The 19,262-nt window shown below is 47.9% G+C and overlaps 1 long non-coding RNA gene across 1 annotated transcript; it reads right to left on the bottom strand.

Moving 5' to 3' along the window:
- Window positions 1-8,773: 8,773 nt before the first annotated feature.
- On the bottom strand, window positions 8,774-19,027 carry LOC144137558 (uncharacterized). The gene is made up of 4 exons (XR_013315682.1): window positions 18,957-19,027; window positions 15,701-15,754; window positions 10,328-10,402; window positions 8,774-8,908 (listed from the first exon to the last, which is right to left on the bottom strand). It is a non-coding gene; the product is annotated as an uncharacterized LOC144137558 (long non-coding RNA).
- Window positions 19,028-19,262: the final 235 nt, after the last annotated feature.

The raw sequence follows: 19,262 nt of genomic DNA, 5'->3' as shown, positions 1-19,262 counted from the left end.
GGGCACCGAAAATAAAGGTTGATTGATTGATTGATTGATTGATTGATTGATTATTATTATAAATTTAATGGGATAAATCCCAAGGCTGGAATTTTAACGTCACCTACACGAATAGAAATTACACCATCTTTCGTAGGGGAACCCGAGTAGTATGCGAAGCAGCCATAGGGTCGACTGAAGTTCCCATTAGTTTTACGTTTGTCGTTTCCGTTGACGTTCAGCTTCGCGTGCCTTGGCTGTATCAGTAGCTTCTTGACGTAGTTGGAATGAGTGAAGGACATAAGGCGCATTCGTAGCACCTGCTCCCTTCGCGATTTGTAGCGCAGTGGGAATAGCGCCACGTACCTCCCGTTGCGGCCAGAGTCGTGGGATCGAAACCGGGCGCCGCCTAACTATTTCTTTTTATAGTGGACTGCGCTGACATCAGGCCAAACGCTGACGTGGCTGAAGATACGCGCATGCGCAGTAGAGTGCGGACGGCAGACAACGACAACGAGGGAGGGAGGGACACAGCCCCGAGCATGAGATTGCTTCGCATCTAATAGCTTGCCGATGAGTAAGACAATCGCAGTGCATTAGTAAGTACGCTGTCCGCAGCCTGTTTGATTGTGGCGGGAGAAATGGTAGGAACGCCCAACATATTCAAATGCCCATTTTTAAGTTTAAAGGAAAGAATTGTAGCACGGGAGAAACGAGTCACTTCCGCAAGGACTTCTGCTTTGATCCGAAGGAAAATATCTTGTGTACTGAGATTCTTTCTGCAGGCATACATGGGGTCGTGTAAAAGGCCTTTTTCTTCAAGGAAGGGTTGGAGGCGCTTTAATATCATTATGTACACTAACTTGCCCACACAGGAGGTCAGAGAGATCGGTATTAGTTTATCAACATGATGGGACTCGTCTGGCTTGGGGATGAATCGTATTTCCGCCGTCTTCCCCTGAGGAGGGAAGTGACCTGAGCTCCAGTGTGAATTGATGTGGTATAGAAGGTGATCCAGCGATCCGCCGTAAAGGTTGGCAAGAAGGAGTTAAGTGGCTTGCTTAATCTGGTCCCGGAAAGCTATTTTTATTGCATTCGAGTAAAGCTGCTTCCGTTTCGTGTAGTTGAAAGTCTAAGTCGCTTTTGGCTGATCCCGTGTAAGGAGGTGGGTTGTAGTGGTGAGAGGTGTTCAGATACTTGGCCGTAAGTGTTTGGATGAGATATTGGTGAGATCCGTTGAAGGGTCCGGGGCATATTGCTTTGGGTCTCGCTCTTGCCTGAGAGAGGGTCAATGAGGCCTCCCAATAGGGATGTCTTACTGTCCGCTGTTGTTAGGACAACTTCATCGAAGAGGAGGCCTCTGAAAACACCCGTGATTCCATGCACGGATATAACCAAGGAGGAGCTAATTCAAGAGCAAAGAAGTGACCCCACTTTAAAGCTCTGTTTCCGCAAGATTGGGAAAACATTCTCATCTGGTAAAGGTCACAGCTACTCCATCACTGAGGGTGACGGCCTTCTATACCGCCATTATCATCTAGCAGCGGGGAGAACCTTCAAACAAGTAGTGATTCCCAAGAAGCTTAGAGACTCGACTCTACAAGTCGTTCATGAGGGGATCATGGCGGGTCATCAGGGCGCACGACAGACAGCTGATCGCATCCTAGGTGAATTCTACTGGCCTGACTTGCTCGGAGACGTTAAACGCTTCGTCAGATCATGGGACATCTGCCAGAGAACGACACCGAAAGGCAAGGTTGGTGTCGCGCCGCTCCGTCAACTGATCGCGGGGCCCCGAACGACGACGGCTGTAGGGGAGCGGCGGAACAGGGCGCGGTTCGTGGAGAAATGACCCCGCGGGACGCCTGGTACACGGGCCACCCGAAACAAGACCGTTGATACCCGCCGTCAAGGCTCGAGAGCGCGCCTGGCCACGCACCGTCATCGCGGCACTGGTGCACTGATTGCTGACACTCCGTTACGGCTGTCGGGCACCGCCGTTCCTGCTGTTGAGCCGCCAGAAACGCATCGCGACGGAATGTGAGCTTAATCGCACCGGGCATTGTCCTCAGACCTCCCGAACTGCCAGAGTGTATTGTGCAACCGACCGGGCCACCGCGCTTCGGATTGCCGCAGCACGGAAAAGGATCCACGGAAGTGCAGCGCCTGTGTACGTGTCGGACACAAAACAGGGGACTGCCGACCTGGGTCGGACGGTGAAGAGCAGTTTGCTGCTTGCGCACTGACCATGGCCTCTCCAAATCGTCCGGTGTGCATCCAGCAGGGTGCGTCCGGCGGGAATGCGTATCCGTCCGCCCACAACCGCGGTCAAGCCGCTGGAAAGGACGCGTTCCGCGTGAACGGTATGCCTGTCGTCGAAAGCCGCGTTCAAGGGAAACCTGCTACGGTGCTTCGGGATACCGGGAGCAATACTGCTATCGTTCGGAGAGATTTGGTTGAAGACGATTGTTTAACCGGACGAACAACCCGTGTATCGCTTATAGACGGCTCCATGAAGCAATTAGCCCAGGCGAGGATCCATGTCGACACTCCGTACTTGGTAGGTGAAATCACCGTATCCTGTATGGAGCGGCCGATTTACGATCTTGTCCTCGGGAACCTTCCAGGTGTCAGAGCGGTGGGCAACCCGGATCCGCACTGGAAACGCCCCGATGGACGTTCACTTAACCTGGTGAAGAATATCACCAAGGAGCTTGTGTATCCTAGCAAGAATGTTTTGGTGTCGGCCGTCGCACAGGCTACCCCATCGAACATTAAGCACGGGAAAGCGCTTGTGAGTCCGACCACCGAGATCGAAAGAGGACAGCTCGCCCAAGAGCAGCAAAGCGATCCTTCGCTAGGGAGCTGTTTCCGCAAGATTGGGCAAGCATTCTCACTAGGGAAAGGCCACGGCTACTGTTTCGCCAAAACCAGCGACGTCCTGTATCGTCACTTCTACCTTTCAACTGGCAGAAGAGTCCGACAGATCGTCGTGCCTAAGGCACAAAGAGAAGCAATCCTTCGATCTGCGCACGAAGGCTTTGGTGCAGGTCATCAGAGCATGCGAAAAACGGCATACCACATTTTAGACACGTTTTACTGGCCTGGCCTGCACGGAGACGTCAAACGCTTCGTCAGGTCATGCGACGGCTGCAAGAAAACATGTACGGGCAGGGTTGGAAGGCGTACCCCTGAGACACAGCTACCTTCTCATCGCGTTGCTGTGTCCAAGCAAGGAAAGTGTGACTTCATAGAAACGAATGGGTCTTCCCTAAACCACGGCATAAAGGGCTCGAACCTACCTCGTCCACAGACCTTAAGGAAGATCGTGAACTTTGAAAGACCTACAACGAAACGGGGCCTGCAGTATTTCCTCAACTTGACTTGGCGCTACCGGAAGTACATTCCGAATTACGCTGCAATCGCCAAACCCCTCACTGACCTGATGGACACAACAGAGAGAAACAGGGTTGCTTGGGACCAGTCTCAGGAGGCGAGCAAAAGCTTTCGTCGCACTTTTGCTCTGACGACAATCCTTTGCAACCTGTCTCCCAGACTCTTACCAAAACGAAAGAGCGGGAATAACCTATTTTTGACAATTCCTACAATCGGCTAAGCATGTCCACAGTTTTGCACTGTCGCTTGCCATTGGACGAGGATATTTCGTGTTAATTTTGCCAAGAACTCTTTTACTGTATGAGCTTACCGTACTGTTTGACGTGCCTTAGCAACTTGCATGTTTCCGTAGGACACAATTTTTGTGAGGACAATGTTTTTGTGTATGTTGGACTGTTTTGGACTCTGCTTTGGACTGTAGAATAGTTGTTCCCCGAACAACTTTCTTAAGCGGGGGGTAATGTGATGGAACATACCCGCGAAGGAGAATGACGCCACATTCTACGCGAAAAAGCCGAAGCTCAAGGCCAAGCGCCTGCTGATGAGTCGGGAAGAAGAGGTGAACGAGGCACGGGCGCAGAGAGCGAGACCCCAGCCAGGGAACGAGGCGGACTGAACGGGGCACGGCTCTGTGCGACCTCAGGGCGAGACGTCTGGTCTACGTGCCACAGTGAGGCAAGGCCGTCGCGAGTCTCTGCTACGGTTCCGGGCGTCGCCCCCAAGGCCCGGGACATCGTCGCCAGCACGGGCCACCGTCGACCGGGCTCCGGCGTTCCGAACAGCGCGTGACCGGGCTCGAGGCGGGAGCAAGGCCGTCAGCGGACCCGGCGGAAAGTCTTCTGGCTACGGAACCTGGGCAGCCAACCTCAACGACGCGGACACCGCTACGAGGGCGACGTCGGCACCCGCGTCCCATACAACCGATGTGAGCGTTTCCTGCCCCGGGACGTTTACGCGGGGACGGTGCGCGGACTTTGTAGTTGCGGGCGCTGGAGCGGGCCGCGTGGGCTGTTTTATTATCTGAGTTTCCCCATAACGCTTTGTGAATCCCCTTTGTCATTGCTTCAACCCTCTGTGCTGTCCAGTCTGTAAATACAATGTCATTTCCTCATCCGCACTAAGAGCGTTCCCTCCGTTTCGTGTGATCCGGCCCATTTCATTACAAATACCATGTTTTGCGAGTGGTGAGGGCACCCTGGATGCTGTCACATAATTGAAGCGAATTTTCTTTGCGTATGTTGCACTGGCTTCTTTATTAAGCGCTGCAATTCTGAGCCGGGCTTGCCGTTCTTTTTTTTGCCGTTTCCATTGCATTGTGAAGCTCCTATAGGCCTCCCAGAGATGGAGAAGTTTAGCATCCACGCTGTGGGTCTGGAAGGAAGTGATTATGGATTTTGTGTTTACCCTGACTGTTTCAATAATGTAATCGATCAAATCGTATAAAGGTTGGTTGGGGTCTAGAGGGCGAGAATTGGCCTTGCGGAACGCATCCCAGTTAGTGAGACGGGCTCCTCCTGTCTTGATACTGTAATTGGTATTAAGAATTGTAAGCTCGATATGTCATGGTCGGATCGAAGATTATCGCCAGGGGATGCCCTTAACATATTGAGCGTGCCCAGTAATAGACAGGTCTGGGGAAGTGTCCCTGGCTTTGGTGGTTCCCATTCGTGTTGTTGAGCCGGGAGGTGAAAATCTTCAACCGCTTGCGCCAGGAGAGTGCCTCGTATCATTTTGTAAGGATAACCCCATTCCAGATGAGCAGCGTTAAAATCACCAACATTAAGGAGCGGTTTTGGTTCCAGCTATATTGAGAGCATAACGAATTGTTCATAAAACGTCGGGAACCTTCTGGGTTGGGAGGCAATAAATATTGGGGATATAAAGGCTTACCTTGATCTTAGGAGACGGAGATAGAATCCCGGTGAATACCTGATTGCATCCCCTCTGTGGGGGGACATGGTTAACAGCAGATATGGGGCTACGAATAAGCGCTAGCGTTGAGTAGTTGCCTGAGAAACCGTAGGGGATGTATCCAGGGGTGTCATGTCACAGTTCGTTTCGTGGAGGGCAATGACCGCTGGTTTCGAATCAAGGATGGTGAGGAATCGAGTAAGGGATGCAGGTTTTTGTTTGAGACCTCTGCAATTTCATTGGAGGAGTGTCGTAGAAGTGGGATAAGGTTGCTTCCGGTTCATAAGGTAACGAGGCCGAGCTGGTGTTGTGTGTGCTTCTGCATACGGGACGGCCCGGGAGGGGTTCCTTAAGGGGTCGTCTGAAGTTCTGTCTTGTCGGATGAGGCCAAGGTCGTTGCTGTGGTCAAGGGGAATGCGTGAAATGTTCATAGAGATTGCTTCCTGCCTGAATGTGTGAAACTCTGTGCGGAGGGATTCAATATCTCGTTTTAGTTTCTCGTTTTCTTTCCAAATGTTGTGGAGGTCTTGCTTTATGGAAGAAAGATGCTTAACTAGGATAGTAAACATTTCTTCGATCGGCGGTGGCGGTGACAGCGGCTGGGTCTGTTTCTAGGGGGCTGAATTACGCAGTTCTGGTGTCAGAGCGGGGGGATTAGCTTTTTTGCGTTTTTTGTTGACTACCGGTTGTGCTGTATGGCATCGAGAAAAGCGTGGCGCGATGCTAATAAAGCACTTTGTTGGTCCAGAAGTTAGGTAAGATAATTACATTCCATGCAGGAAGTTGTATTCTGGGACTGAGGTGGATGCGGTGAAGGAAGGGATTTAGTTTCAACTGTGGGAGAAACCCATTGGGTCCAGCTTAGTTGTTTTGGCTGGGCGAACTGCGTGTCGGGTGACAGCTGCGGATCCTAGAACTGGGCTGCTAGTTTGTTTCAAGAATGACTGCGTTTTCTTGACGAAGGAGTCATCGAACGGTCCTGTCTACACTCACGAACCTTGTAAGAGACCAAGGCTGTTTCAGGTGTGCTTGCCCGGGCTTGTCTGAGCCGCCTTTGCCGGAGAATAAATGGTTCAGCAAATCGCTTTGAACAGCCTGGTGCTCCCGAAAGGTGGGAACCACCGCAGTGTTCGCCGGTGGGCAAGCAGGTGTGGTTTAGTTGAGGCTGCTTGATCCCACATTGATGGCAGACCGGGGTGATTGGGTTCGGGCAAGCCGTGGAACTGTGGCCTTCGGTATGGCATGTAGCAAACACGGGGATGGTTTTCTTGTAGATGGAACATGGGTGTTCTGCGCCGTAAAGTCGGACTGTGTAAGGTACCCTGGGTCCCGCCAAGGTCAGAACCACCATAGATGAGGTGCCAAGTCTTCTAGCTGTGTACACTTCATCCAAAGACGGATCAATGTTGTTGGGAATGTCTGCTTCAGGCAGTCGAACTGGTAAACCACTGATGACGCCTTTAACAGAGTCGTCGTGGGCCAGACCGTAAAACTGGATGTGCTACTGCTTGCTATGAAGTTTTAGGTATTGGACTTGACCCAGAGCTCGTGACGCCTCGGAGGATGGAGTGCTGACAGTGGCCGCGGAAATGCATCTTTAAGCAAGCTACACACTTCTCATGAAGCCAACTCCAAGCCGTCTATCTCAGAAATGAAGAACTCCCGTCTGAGTTTGACGTCTTTACCGACCTACGAGTTGTCATTTCGCGCGGCGGCGAATCACAGGCCGATAAACCTATTCAAGCTTCTTCACGCAATGGCATCGAGCACTGTAACAATGACGCCGAGATCTATGGAATGCCACCAAAAACTACTGTACAGTCTGCACCTGGTGATCCAGATATGGATGCGGAAAGTGTCCAAATCCTAACGTTGAGCGTCGCTTTTTTGAATCGGCCCACAGTGACACGGAAGAACCTCAGCGTCACCGAAAAGTAATAGCTTACCTAATCCGTGTGTTTCTAGTTGGGACTTGACCATCGACTTTTAATGTAGCCAGTCTGTACGGGAAGACTCTCCAGCGAAGTCTAATTTTTACTTTCCTTCTGGCACTAAACCATTTTACATGGAAGTTGTAGACCATGAAAAACCGTTTATTTCAGTACACACCGCAGCAGTGCCGGAATGATTAGAAGGCCAAAGAATTGTGAAGACCTACGTGTTAATTTTAGACTGCGTATATAAAGTATCTACGGGCCGGATAATCCTGAACAAACAACGCGACAAATTCGCGATCAGCAAGGGTGTACGACTGGGGGATACCACCTCGACAAAACTATTCGCAGTGTGCCTCGAGTACATATTGAAGAAGCTTGGCCCAATGTATGGATACTTTTGTATTTTTCTAAAGGCATTTGAATTTGAATTTGCATAAAATGAGTGCGAGGCCGGGCCAATTAGCCAGCTGTCATGCGCTCAATGAATGTTTGCGGCGTTCTCTGCCTCCCTGGTGCTCTGGTCACGGTGTTTGATGATAACATCGATATTATCAAACATTTGGTTCAAAGAAAAATCAATGCGTAAAATTCCACTTCATACGACCATAGGCGAACCTGCCAATGACAGGGCGCAGTTACTGTCCGAGCAGTTTCATTGACGCTGTAAACGTATTTAGCGCTGCTGCGCGATTTTTTTTTTGTGCCATGTTGATTGCCGAAACATTTCCGACGCGCCGTGGATGGTATGGACACTATATCTCATAACAAGCAAGCGTACCGCGCTCAGGCCGCTGCTTTTAACACGTCATGGGACCCCGCAGCTTTGTACTACCCGGAAGACGGTTTGGCCTGCTTGGCCTGCTGTTGTGCAGCGCCGCCTAGGCAGCGTGTGGGGCCTATCGGCGGCGGCTGCTGAAGGAGGTGTTCGTCGAGCCGAGAAACAGCGTCCGCCGGCGCGAAAACCAGAACTCTGCCAGCCGCGCCTCCGACAACGGCGCCGCAACTTTGGCGTTGTCACAGCCGCTTTTCAAATCAATACGGCATGCGAACAACACTAAAGCCCGGGGTCAAACCACAATACACTTGATTGGTAGGAGAAAAATATGTCGTTGCCAGAGATCGTACTTTCGTTCAGAACCCAGCTTACCTACCTTTTTCTGGTCGTACACTCGCGGAAAATGCACTGCCTCATGATTTTTGGCCATGTCCCAAAAAAAAAAAAAAGATTGGTGTGGAAGCACTCGAAGTTCTGTCCCAAACCTGAGAATCAACAATTTTCAACTATATCGAGCAAAACACCGCTCCCGCCTACAACACACCCAACTAAGACCACAGAGTGAGTCTTCACTCTGTATAGTTTTCATAAAATGTTCCACCTCGGTGAAAAAAGTATACGGTAACCTGCATATGTAGCTTTTGCGTATTCTTCAATTCAAGTGAACTTGCGATTGACACTGCGTTTCCATAGCGCTGCGGCTTTGTGTAGAAACAAAAGAGATGACTGCTTCCGTGTATATTTGCAACAACACATTCCTGGGCCAAGGGCTCTTGCGATCCGTGAACAAAAAATAATCTCCACTAATGGCAAGTGCAATGCGAAATTGCAGTGCAGTATCCACCCCGCCAGCCGCTCTGCTTGCAGTGAGTGTCACACGCCCATTGATTTGGGCACCCGAGCACGTGTCCTGAAATAGAAAGAAAACATCCGGTGTAGAACATACCAGTTAGACTCTCTCTTTGGCAAGAAATGCAGCGCCTACGCACGCTGAAACGGTAGTAGTAAACGCGCCTTGAAATGGGCGGCCACTGCGAAGCATCTTTAGTTCTACTGAATCTCTGAACACAACCCATAAATGGCCCAGCACAAGGCGCTGATTACCTGCTGCATGATGCGAAACAGATCTTCCACGGAGGTATTTTAATTTAGTACACGCGTTCTGTAGAGCGCTCGCAAATAAGGTTGGCCAAAATGGAAATTCCTACATGTGAAGGCAATATTTTGATGAAGTCTCTCCCGGCCACAAAGGATATAAGGGTGAAAACAGATACAGTTTGCAGTTACTGGGCTGCGGCAAGAACCGATATATTTTAGGGGCGAAGGTCCTTTTGCTCGGGCCCTGTCCCATCCCTCGTTGCTGCTATATATGGCACGGCACATTATTGATGATTGTGGTACAACCCCCTTAGGGATTGGCCAACCAAAGATTGCCCGAAGAGGAAAAAACGTTCAACGCGTTCGGTGCTACCCAACAAGGAGAAGAGGAAGAAGAAGAGGTTGTCGTTCGTCGCCTGCGAGCTCAAGACACGTACCGGGGGTACACGACACAAGACGCTCTGCAGAAGGCGACGGCCAAGGTGGCTAAAATGTCACACACCGAATTCGCCAACTTACCCATGGAGATTCTCATCGTCCAAAACAACCCCTGCATAACCCCCACAAACATCGTCGTCGTCGACGGGCTTGTCAACGGAGCGGTATTAAGCTTGACATGTCGAGTCTTTATATGATGCGCGGGCGAATGTTTCACGGTTTAACGATGAGCATTTTTGCTTCGCCCCTCTCATCATCATTCACTTCGTGAAGATGGCGGAATTTTTTTCTGAAATGCCGCGTAACAAGACAAACTATAGAACACACGTTGTATAGCCCCATTCAAGAAGCCCTTTACGTGTGTTGCGTAAATTCGTCCCTCCAGCATTCAAGGGAGATTCATTGCGCGGCTCAGATAGCAGACGCCACCTGCTATCGCAATGAACGGCAGGTGGCGTCTGCTATCTGAGCCTTTGCTATCTTTACACGAAGGGGCAGCTTAGCGCCGCGTAATGGGGAGTCCTAGAGGGTATTAGCAGCTGGGTAACACCTAGAGCCGTGCTTGGGGGCCGGAACGAGGGCTCTAAATACAGGACACTGCTTGCAACCTGCCCCAAAAACACAATACCCCCAACCATACTTGAGAGCCACGTGCTGTGTTGTTTCCTTGGCATACCAAGGCTATGCAATATTTCTTTCGGATTCAGTGTATTCAGCATAAACTTGAATGTTGCTCCATGAGCATAGCAACAGACCGACTGCTTTCTTTCAGGGTTACATACGTGTTACTTACCGTGTGCAACTAGGTTGGGACGTGCGTGCCACGGGGGCAAGTACACGGAATTGTAGGGAACTGGAACTTGTGGTACTGCAAGTCAGACGTGAAGGCTATTACATTTCCTATAAACCATTCATGATGAACACGACATATCAGCAAATAGTAATTCTTAGTAAGGTACAGTACGAGTTTAGTAAACAGGCCTTTCTTGATTGGTCTGTAAACTTCATTTCGTAACTGTTTGTGATTTTGAGCTGGAGCATCAAGGTGTATTTGCGGGTCAGTAAAATAGGCGGATTTCCATGCATTAGTGAAAAACATTGCCTGTGGTCGGGCGCCCTTGTTACGTTTGTGATATCTATTTCACACAAACGATTCGCAGCGGTGACATAGTCATTAAGACATGGTGATGCTGCCTCTAAGGACGCAAGTTTGATTCCGTCCACTGCAGCCGTTTTTTTTTTCTGATAGAGGCAGAAAAAAAAGTCCAAGTGTAGGGAGTTTTTGGACCTTGGAAAGATTCTAAACAGGTGTCGATTATTCGAGAGAAGCGTTACTACGTGGAACCTTGTAATACCGGGGTGTAATTCTCTGTCATGTTCAGGTTCGCTTTAAAGTTTCCTTGCGAACGACGCGAAATATGACTCCAAGTGTAATTCATCCCGTAAAACACCGACAAAGGAGTTTCGTTGTCGTTCTGCCCCGCTTCCGCAACTTCACGTTGAAACGCCATTTTGCCTCATTTACGAAAGGACAACATGTTGAGCAAAAAACAATGGGAATTTAATAATATATTTTCTTTTGATAATATATTTTCTTTTGACTGAGCCACCCGCCGCGGTGGCTCAGTGGCTAAGGCGTTGCGCTGCTGAGCACGAAGTCGCGGGTTCGATTCCCGGCCGCGGCGGCCGCTTTTCTGATGGAGGCGAAAAGCAAAAACGCCCGTGTGTACGAGATTTCGGCGCACGTTAAAGATCCCCAGGTGGTCAAAATTAATCCGGAGCCCTCCACTACGGCGCGCCTCATCGCCTGCGTTGCGTCGGCGCGTTAAACCCTATAATCAATCAATCAATTTTGATATGGACTTTAAATTGGTGTGACATGGCTGCACCTGCTTAGTAGCAAGAAAATTTCTGAAAGAGGAAAGGTGTAGAAAACCAACGGAAAAACAAGGGTATATTTAAATACGTGCCTGTCTTCCTGGAGCCAAGAATGATTTTCAGGGCATATTTTTCTCTTGCAGCTCTATGGAGTTTTGTGCATCCAATAAAAGGGACATACAATCACAACAACAAAGAAAACGCTCAACAGGAATATAAACCACGACACGCTTTCAAAATAACGGCATGAATCAGAGGGAACACTTTCACACATTGTAAAACTAGATAAATCATTGAACATTTGAACAAAACATTGACTCCACTGCAGAGGTTGCGAGCGTTGTCTCAAGAAAACATAATTGTTGCACTGAGACGCGAAGTTCAATTCAGGAAAACGATTGGCTCTCATCAGGCGTCATTCACAGAACCGTCATCTTCTCCATCACGGCACGGTCACGTCAAAAATCCGCGACGAAGACGTAACAGAGTAGAGTTGGCAGTGGAGCTCTCTGTCAGAGCACAGGTTCGTTTGCCTAGTGATCAATTTAGCCTGGAATGAAGCGTGTTTAACCTGAAAAGTGAAGAAAATGCCGGTATATATGCGATACAAGGTGGTTATAATTGCTGTAATGCAAAAAAAAATTATGGTTTAGATTTTTGCGTGTGCTCACTTTTCGCTAAATGTAGCCTTGAAAATTTAGGTTTTCTTGTTGCCTCGTTGCGTGGTCCCGTCGCATTGACGGAACGGAAACGTAGAGCTCGGCTTCCCGTCGTCGTCGCACCGTCTTCGGCAAAAATGAGCCCGAGAAACCGTCGGTCATTACGAATACAGTGACGTGACGGTGACGTAACGGGGTTAAAAACGGCAGTGCGAATGATGCCTTACGTTGTTACCGACAATCACGCCCTTTGAGTCACGCACTCGTTACATAGGGTTGAAAACTGTGCTGTGACGCGCCTTTTCAAATTTGGCAGCCTGCTGTTGGGACGGAAAGTGTGGTAGCCTTTCTTCGTGCGCATGCAGTCTGAGCATGTACCTTTAGTGCATGCGTCGGGAATACTTGGCATGCAAGCAAAAGTACGCAACCATTGTTGCGCTTTAAATGCTCTCAGGCAAAGTTAGAAATCTATTGACGCAAGTGCCCCACTGTGCAAAAAACATCGGTGCCGTTGCTTTAAAGTGTAAAACGCACGTAAAAAGGTGTTACATTTGGTCGAATTGTGTGTGTAGATATTTCGCTGAAATGAGTTACTTCGTATGAAAATAAAGAGGGGAAGATTGAAGTTTGTGTCACAATCAATTCGCACATTCCCGAGCAGAAGGCCGGTGACTTACCACCAAGCTACATCAGCACGCGTGTTTTCGGTTGGACAACCCCTGGCCTACTGCGTGCGGCATGACGTGAAATCGCGGGAAAGGTGGGCGTAGAGTTACGTGAGTAGAAAAGATGAACCCCATTCCCTGAAAGCTCAATTTCTGAGGAAACTGCGGCGTGATGTGTCGCCAGTCTTCCTGTTGAAGTATTTCCGGCCCAAAAGCAAGAAACTATAGCAAAGGAAGAGACCCAATCACGAGGTAGTAATAAACAAGTCTTTGATAGGAATCTCATCGAAAAACCATGATGTTTTTTACTTCATCGCGTGTAAGCGGACTTGTGGGATGCGCGTATTTTTTACTGAATGAGTTAGTGATTTATTTAAATAGAAAGTGGAAAAGAAGTGGACTGGGGATATTTTGAACTCATTTGGGAATTCATCAGCATACAACCCAGTCCGGGGGAAGGGGAGAGGGGGAATGAAAAGGGATAGTTGAGAACACATGAGGAGATGAGAAAGTGGGAGAGAAAGAAAGAGATAAGGAGAGTGTAAGATTGGCCGGCAGGCATTGGGTTGATATACTGAGTACCTGGGGTTCGGGATCAATGCCCGGGCAAAATAATCCGACCATGAAAGCTTTTTTGATTTAGATGAGGCAAGGTAAAAATCTCTCGTCCTCCACTACCAACACAAGCCTATCGATATGTGCTCCGCATACTCTGGGAAATGCTTGGAGACATCTGTTCTGAAATTTTTTTTTGGAATCAACTTTATCCGGGTGTTTGAGAGCTTTCAGAAGTTTGCTTTGAGAAAGAAAATAATAATATTTTTGGTGTTAATATTTTTTTATTACAGTAACACTCTGTGGACCACGAAACATGATTGTTGTAACAATGAAACATGACTCTGTGTAACAATGAAACATGATTGTTGTTTCAGAAAACTTTGGCAGAAGCTTCGCATGAAAACCCGGTTTCGTTCAACCTGCCATGCATTCTATCCTGAAGTTGTGGGTGCAGAATATAATTAGTATTTTTTTACTGTCCTAAATTTCCAAATAAATGCTATACCTCTCTTCTCTAACGCCCAGTTCGCCTGGTCGACGGTTTATTGTTTACGCTCTTGTCTGTTTATTGTATTTTCTTTAGGGTGCTTCCCTCGTTTTTCGTTTTCTTTTATTTGCCCTGCTTTTTGTGGCTGACGTTTGTTTTTTGTTTGTTTGGGGTTAAAACCTTATATGTCTGAATGAAAGGTGGCTTTCCAATTAGACCTGGCGTTGACACATGCGACACAAAAGCTCAAGCAAGGCCATAATGGAAAGAATGCCAGTCATGCCTAAGAGATTAATAATCACGACAAAGGTTAATTACTCAGTGATAAGACATCGATAGTATCGACTAATGAGGTGGAGTTCGGTGGCAATAAACGAGGCTACTATCGATTAAGATTAATTTGCTTGATTACGGAGGATTAATAATAATTAATGCAGTTGATGGCGTATTAGCGAAAATAGTACTGTTATTAGGCTAGATTGAGGTGAATTAAAATTGCCTCCGGTAGATTACAATGAGTTTAAATTAATTGGGTGGTAATTAGGAATTACATGCGGTTAAAGTTCATTTCGTACGATTAGTGTGGATTAGCATAAATTTGGAGCAGCTTTTTTATGGGTAATGTCCGCGGCCCGGGTGGGAACACGTTCACTCTCCTGCGTCGCGTTCTTTGGTGTTTTTATTTACCACGGTGAATTGCTCGAAGTTGAAAAAACTGTCGCAATCAAGACCGCGCGGACTCGGGCTTTTTGTATATCAAAGGGTGCCCGAATCGTGACATGCACAATAACACTTCGCGAATGGAGGTTCCACGAATATTATTGCTGCACTTTCCAGCGTAAATTTCAATACCGTAATTACCCGATTCTAACGCGCCCCCGATTATAACGCGCACCCGATTTTCCTGGCAAAAAAAAACAAAAAACTTGCACCTCCGATTGTAACGCGCCCGTAACTTTGTGAGGAAGAAAAACGAATGCGAGAGAAACGGACGATTTATTTCCGAAGTAATCTCACTTATCTCACTTTTCGTCGCTCTCCGCTGACCAAATCGCGTCCTCGGTGCCGTCAAGCGCGTTCGCGATGCGACACTTCTGAACGAACGTTCAATCATGGTCGATGGGATCGTGGCCCACGCCTCCCACGCCCATCCCGCGAGCGTTTCCAGAGGCGCACGCTTCAGCCGACCGCTCGTTTTGAACGCGAGAGAGCCGCTGCTGCCATTGCTGTTATCGAGCGCGCAAGTGGAACGATTTGACGATTTGTGTGAACGCCGATAGAAAAGTCTAGGCACCTATGCTTCCTGCGTCCGAAAAATTGTTGCTAAAAGCTTTGGCGCCATCTTGAGATGGGGATGGCGATGGGTGGGACAACATTTCCACTGTTTCGGAAGTTTCGGTTTCGTATCCGATTCTAACGAGCGTGCGATTTTTCTACCTATTTTTCCGGAAAAAAAAGTGCGCGTTAGAATCGGGTAAGTACGGTACTTTAGAAGCGGGCAAATGAAAGGGACAAAAACACAAGGAGGCCGCCCGTGCACTATAGCCCTATGTGGTGCACCGTGTGTCTCGCTGTGTTTTTGTCGATTGTTTTTCCTAAAAGCTTTTAAAACTTAAAAAAAAAGGTCAAGTAAAAAAGTCAAGTAAACTTGACCTTAAAAAAGGTCAAGTATTCACCAACTTGCCGAAACGGCTACTCTTCTAAACGCCAAATTGTCCGGGTATGGCTCGTCCACCACATCAGCGATGTAGCGTGATGCAAAGCCGTTTTCTCACCGACATATTTGAGAGCGTGGTGATACAGACAGACCGTGATATAATCGCTAATAAACGCTCCTGGCGAAATAGCGAATGCCACGAAGGAGTTTTTTGAATACTAAGGAGTTCTTGCACTAAAACCGTAGTTTGCTGACAACTCACCAATGCCTGGTTCCAAAGCGACCACCTCGCTCCCGCGCACCAATTCCAAGGCAACTGAAACCAAGTTTTCGTTTCGAGTTAGTACACGTTTCACCAACGCAAGGTGAAGTACCAATATTCCCGTGGATCCCACTACACTGTCAGAGATTCCATATGCGCATCCATAAAAAAGTAACGAGTGTTGTGCCTTTACTGCCGAGTTTACGCTACAAGAAAGGTATCACGTTTTTTTACCAATAGAATAAATTGTCGCTTGGGAAAAAGTCTCCTGTCCGGCGTCTGCAGCAGAGCGAAACATCATAAAGCACATGCTTTGGACACCTGGCATTGTAACATATTGTAAGTGAAGCTGATGACAATGATTATGAAAATTCAAAACATAAAATAGAAAAATTTCGCAAGAGACGGGAATTCAGCACAGGAGTTATAGTATGCGAGTCCACCACGCGTTTTCTTCGCCACCCAGGGCTGCATGGCTCTAGATGACTAAAGTTAAAACTAGTGAATGCTTGTTAGCGTTCTACTTAAAGCCGTGTGGGCCAGACATTTATTTGGGCTTCAGAATGGAAATTACAAGCACCAATTAGGCAAGCAGCGAAGAACGTTCGATAAATATTTTTTTATCTCGACGGTGTGAACGCGTGTGTGTGCCGGCATGTGGTGTCCACGTAATCCTGCGATAGTACAAGTTGCCTTAAATTATAACGCAGGAGGGTTGCAATACCGTGACGCTTCGAAATCACGTTAAGGTTAACATTACGCTTGAGCTTATCAATAAAAACAGCTTGGCATGCAATGAGTCGACTTCGATTAGTACGTCGTCAACCTTGACCTTAACATAAGCGGAATTTCATGCAAATTATGGGCCTAACGACGAACCCTAAAAGATATGTTTCCCAGTGACTTTAACAAGCACCGTCAGAAGCTCACGACTAATCCAGTATCCCATGAGGCTGTGCGGTTAACATGTCCACCAACAGTTGTTACATACCCACTTCGTGCGACTCTAGGGGACGACACAGCTTCATTAGAGGCTAACAACCCTTACCCAAATTGGTATCCTCACCAACAGTAACATACTCATAGAAGAAGCTCTTGGCAGCGTTCAATTTAGCAACAACGTGAAATTAAACTAGAAGTCATCAGAAAAGGTCCAGTACTAAGCCATACATTCCGCCATACATTCCACATTCCGGCGTACATTCCGGGTATCATTCTGCATACAGCGATGTTTCCTCACAACAACCCAAAAACAGCTGAAGACGCTTGTTCACGTGATCTCTCTTTCGGTAGGGGATTTTATCCCCGACACCGCGATCTTCGGATAAAAATGTTTGCACAGGCATTCTGCCCCTTTTCCTGCTCTGGTTTGATACGGGAGCGTTATGACGGTGTTATAGGCACGAATAATCGATTGATTGATTGTGGGGGTTTAACGCGCCGACGCAACGCAGGCGATGAGGCGCGCCGTAGTGGAGGGCTCGGGATTAATTTTGACCACCTGGGGATCTTTAACGTGCGCCGAAATCTCGTACACACGGGCGTTTTTGCTTTTCGCCTCCATCAGAAAAGCGGCCGCCGCGGCCGGGAATCGAACCCGCGACCTCGTGCTCAGCAGCGCAACGCCTTAGCCACTGAGCCACCGCGGCGGGTAGGCACGAATAATCAAAAGGGCATCTGTTTATAGTGCGCGAGAATATGTCAGGCACTCGTCTGGAGAGAGGGAGAGAGAAATAAACGTTTAGAAGGTCAACAGCGAAGCGCTTCCTCATGTACACTTGCTGTGTTCAGCATTCATGCCTTCTAAATCTGTACCTTCTACCAGTAAAGATGGCAACACGAATATTGGCTTGGCAGAAATCTGCACTGTGCAGCCAACCGGCTGCGGAGCTTGTCTCAGGCAGGGTAAACTATATTTCTCCCTCCCACCATTCCCCTGGTAGTGCTCAGCTGTGACAGATTCTTGTCTTTCAGGTTCTGCTGTGGTACCGCGGCTAGTTAGGAGTGCACGGCTGCGTCCAAGGCTGAATATTTGTTCGACAAGAAGACGCTGTTTGTGCAAATCATTTCTAGTACAATGCAAGTGATTTGGTGAATAGTTCAGTCTTGGCCAATACTTCTCTTTTCACTTCATCTGCACACAATAGATATGCGGATTTGCACAGGGTGATAATTTAATTAGTGAAAGTACGCAAATAGTCACCCGACATTTTAGTACTCAGTTGGTCGCACTCCTGCGGACGGCAACACGGACGGTGTTGTCCAAAACGCGTGTGGTGAAAGTGGTCTCTCAGAAGTGAGGAGATCTTATATATTAAAACAATTAAACCAACAATGCCTTGACTTAGTCCGCACACCGTCAGGTGTGTTACAAGGTTCTTGGAGCTATGCTACAAGATTATCTTCGTTTGGAATTAGAAGAGAGCTGCTTCGACAGGCGTCATCACCTTCATCATCGACGGACATTAACGGTCAGAACTGTCCATTATCATCAGAGTGTAAGAGTGGCAATAATTTTCAGGAGAAGTTGCATTTAAATCTAACACACTGAAAAAAGATATGTGATCACCACAGCTTATTCTACTTCGCATATATTTCTGAAATACGTAAACCCGCTGCGAGAACCCAAACTGGGGACGTCCGCAGAGCTACGCCGGGGCGATATTCCCGTTAATGACATTTACCAGCCGTTGCAATCCGATGCCAACCTGAACAAAACCTGTTAATATGATGCGCTCTGCCTTTACTTCACCCAAGGGATACCAAGCCACCATTATGGACGAAATAACTTCGCAGGATTCAGCCAAGAGAACATTTTATAGGAAATACAAAGAGGGGTATAGAAAAAATTTCATCATTTCTGGGAGTCGAACACAAGCCGTCCACACGAATACCCGCGATTGTACACCTAGGCTACTACGGCCTAACACCGTTGTTCTTTTACCATCTGTTCCAAAAAGAAAACGAGTGTTCCAATTTAACAATTAGATGGTGCTACCTGCAGACCTATCTGGGAACGGAATGCCGCCAAATCGTGGGCAGATTACAGCCCAAGTCATCCTAATTCTGAAAGTGATTCAGGGAGGAAACGTTTTTTTTCCGCTTCCCTTAAACCTCTCGCGTAGTCTTTCCATGCGCAACATGCGCACAAAATATTTCGGTACTGTGAGACCTTTTCTGACAAGCTTGCGGCAGAAGGTTCAGCAATAATTTAGCAGGTTGAGCACTATTGAGCACGAATACCCATATGAATTACCTGCGGCAAATACGATGGCGGCAAATCCGACAACGAACTTCATCTTGAAGGCTTGGAGTCCGTCGCTGCCTCGTTTGCTGCGGGGATGTCGCAAATTCTTTGTTTAATTATAGGAACAAGCAGTGCAGCACAGGATGGGTTGCCGGTCAAGGCAGAGGCCTTCCTCCTGCAGTAGGCCTGAGTAAGCTGATCATGATTATTATAGGATCACTTCATAAAAATTAAAAAAAACTTGTACAAACAGAAATTGCTTGCTAGAACAAAACGTCTTCCTGCAGTTGATATAAAACAGCGTAGCAGCGATTT

The sequence above is a fragment of the Haemaphysalis longicornis genome, unplaced genomic scaffold (genome assembly GCF_048455015.1).
Source record: "Haemaphysalis longicornis isolate Haplotype H1 unplaced genomic scaffold, Haemaphysalis longicornis Haplotype H1 scaffold_40, whole genome shotgun sequence".
Classification (NCBI taxonomy): Eukaryota; Metazoa; Arthropoda; class Arachnida; order Ixodida; family Ixodidae; genus Haemaphysalis; species Haemaphysalis longicornis.
The sequence above is the reverse complement of the archived record's forward strand: the minus strand, read 5'-3'. Positions and strand labels throughout refer to the sequence as shown.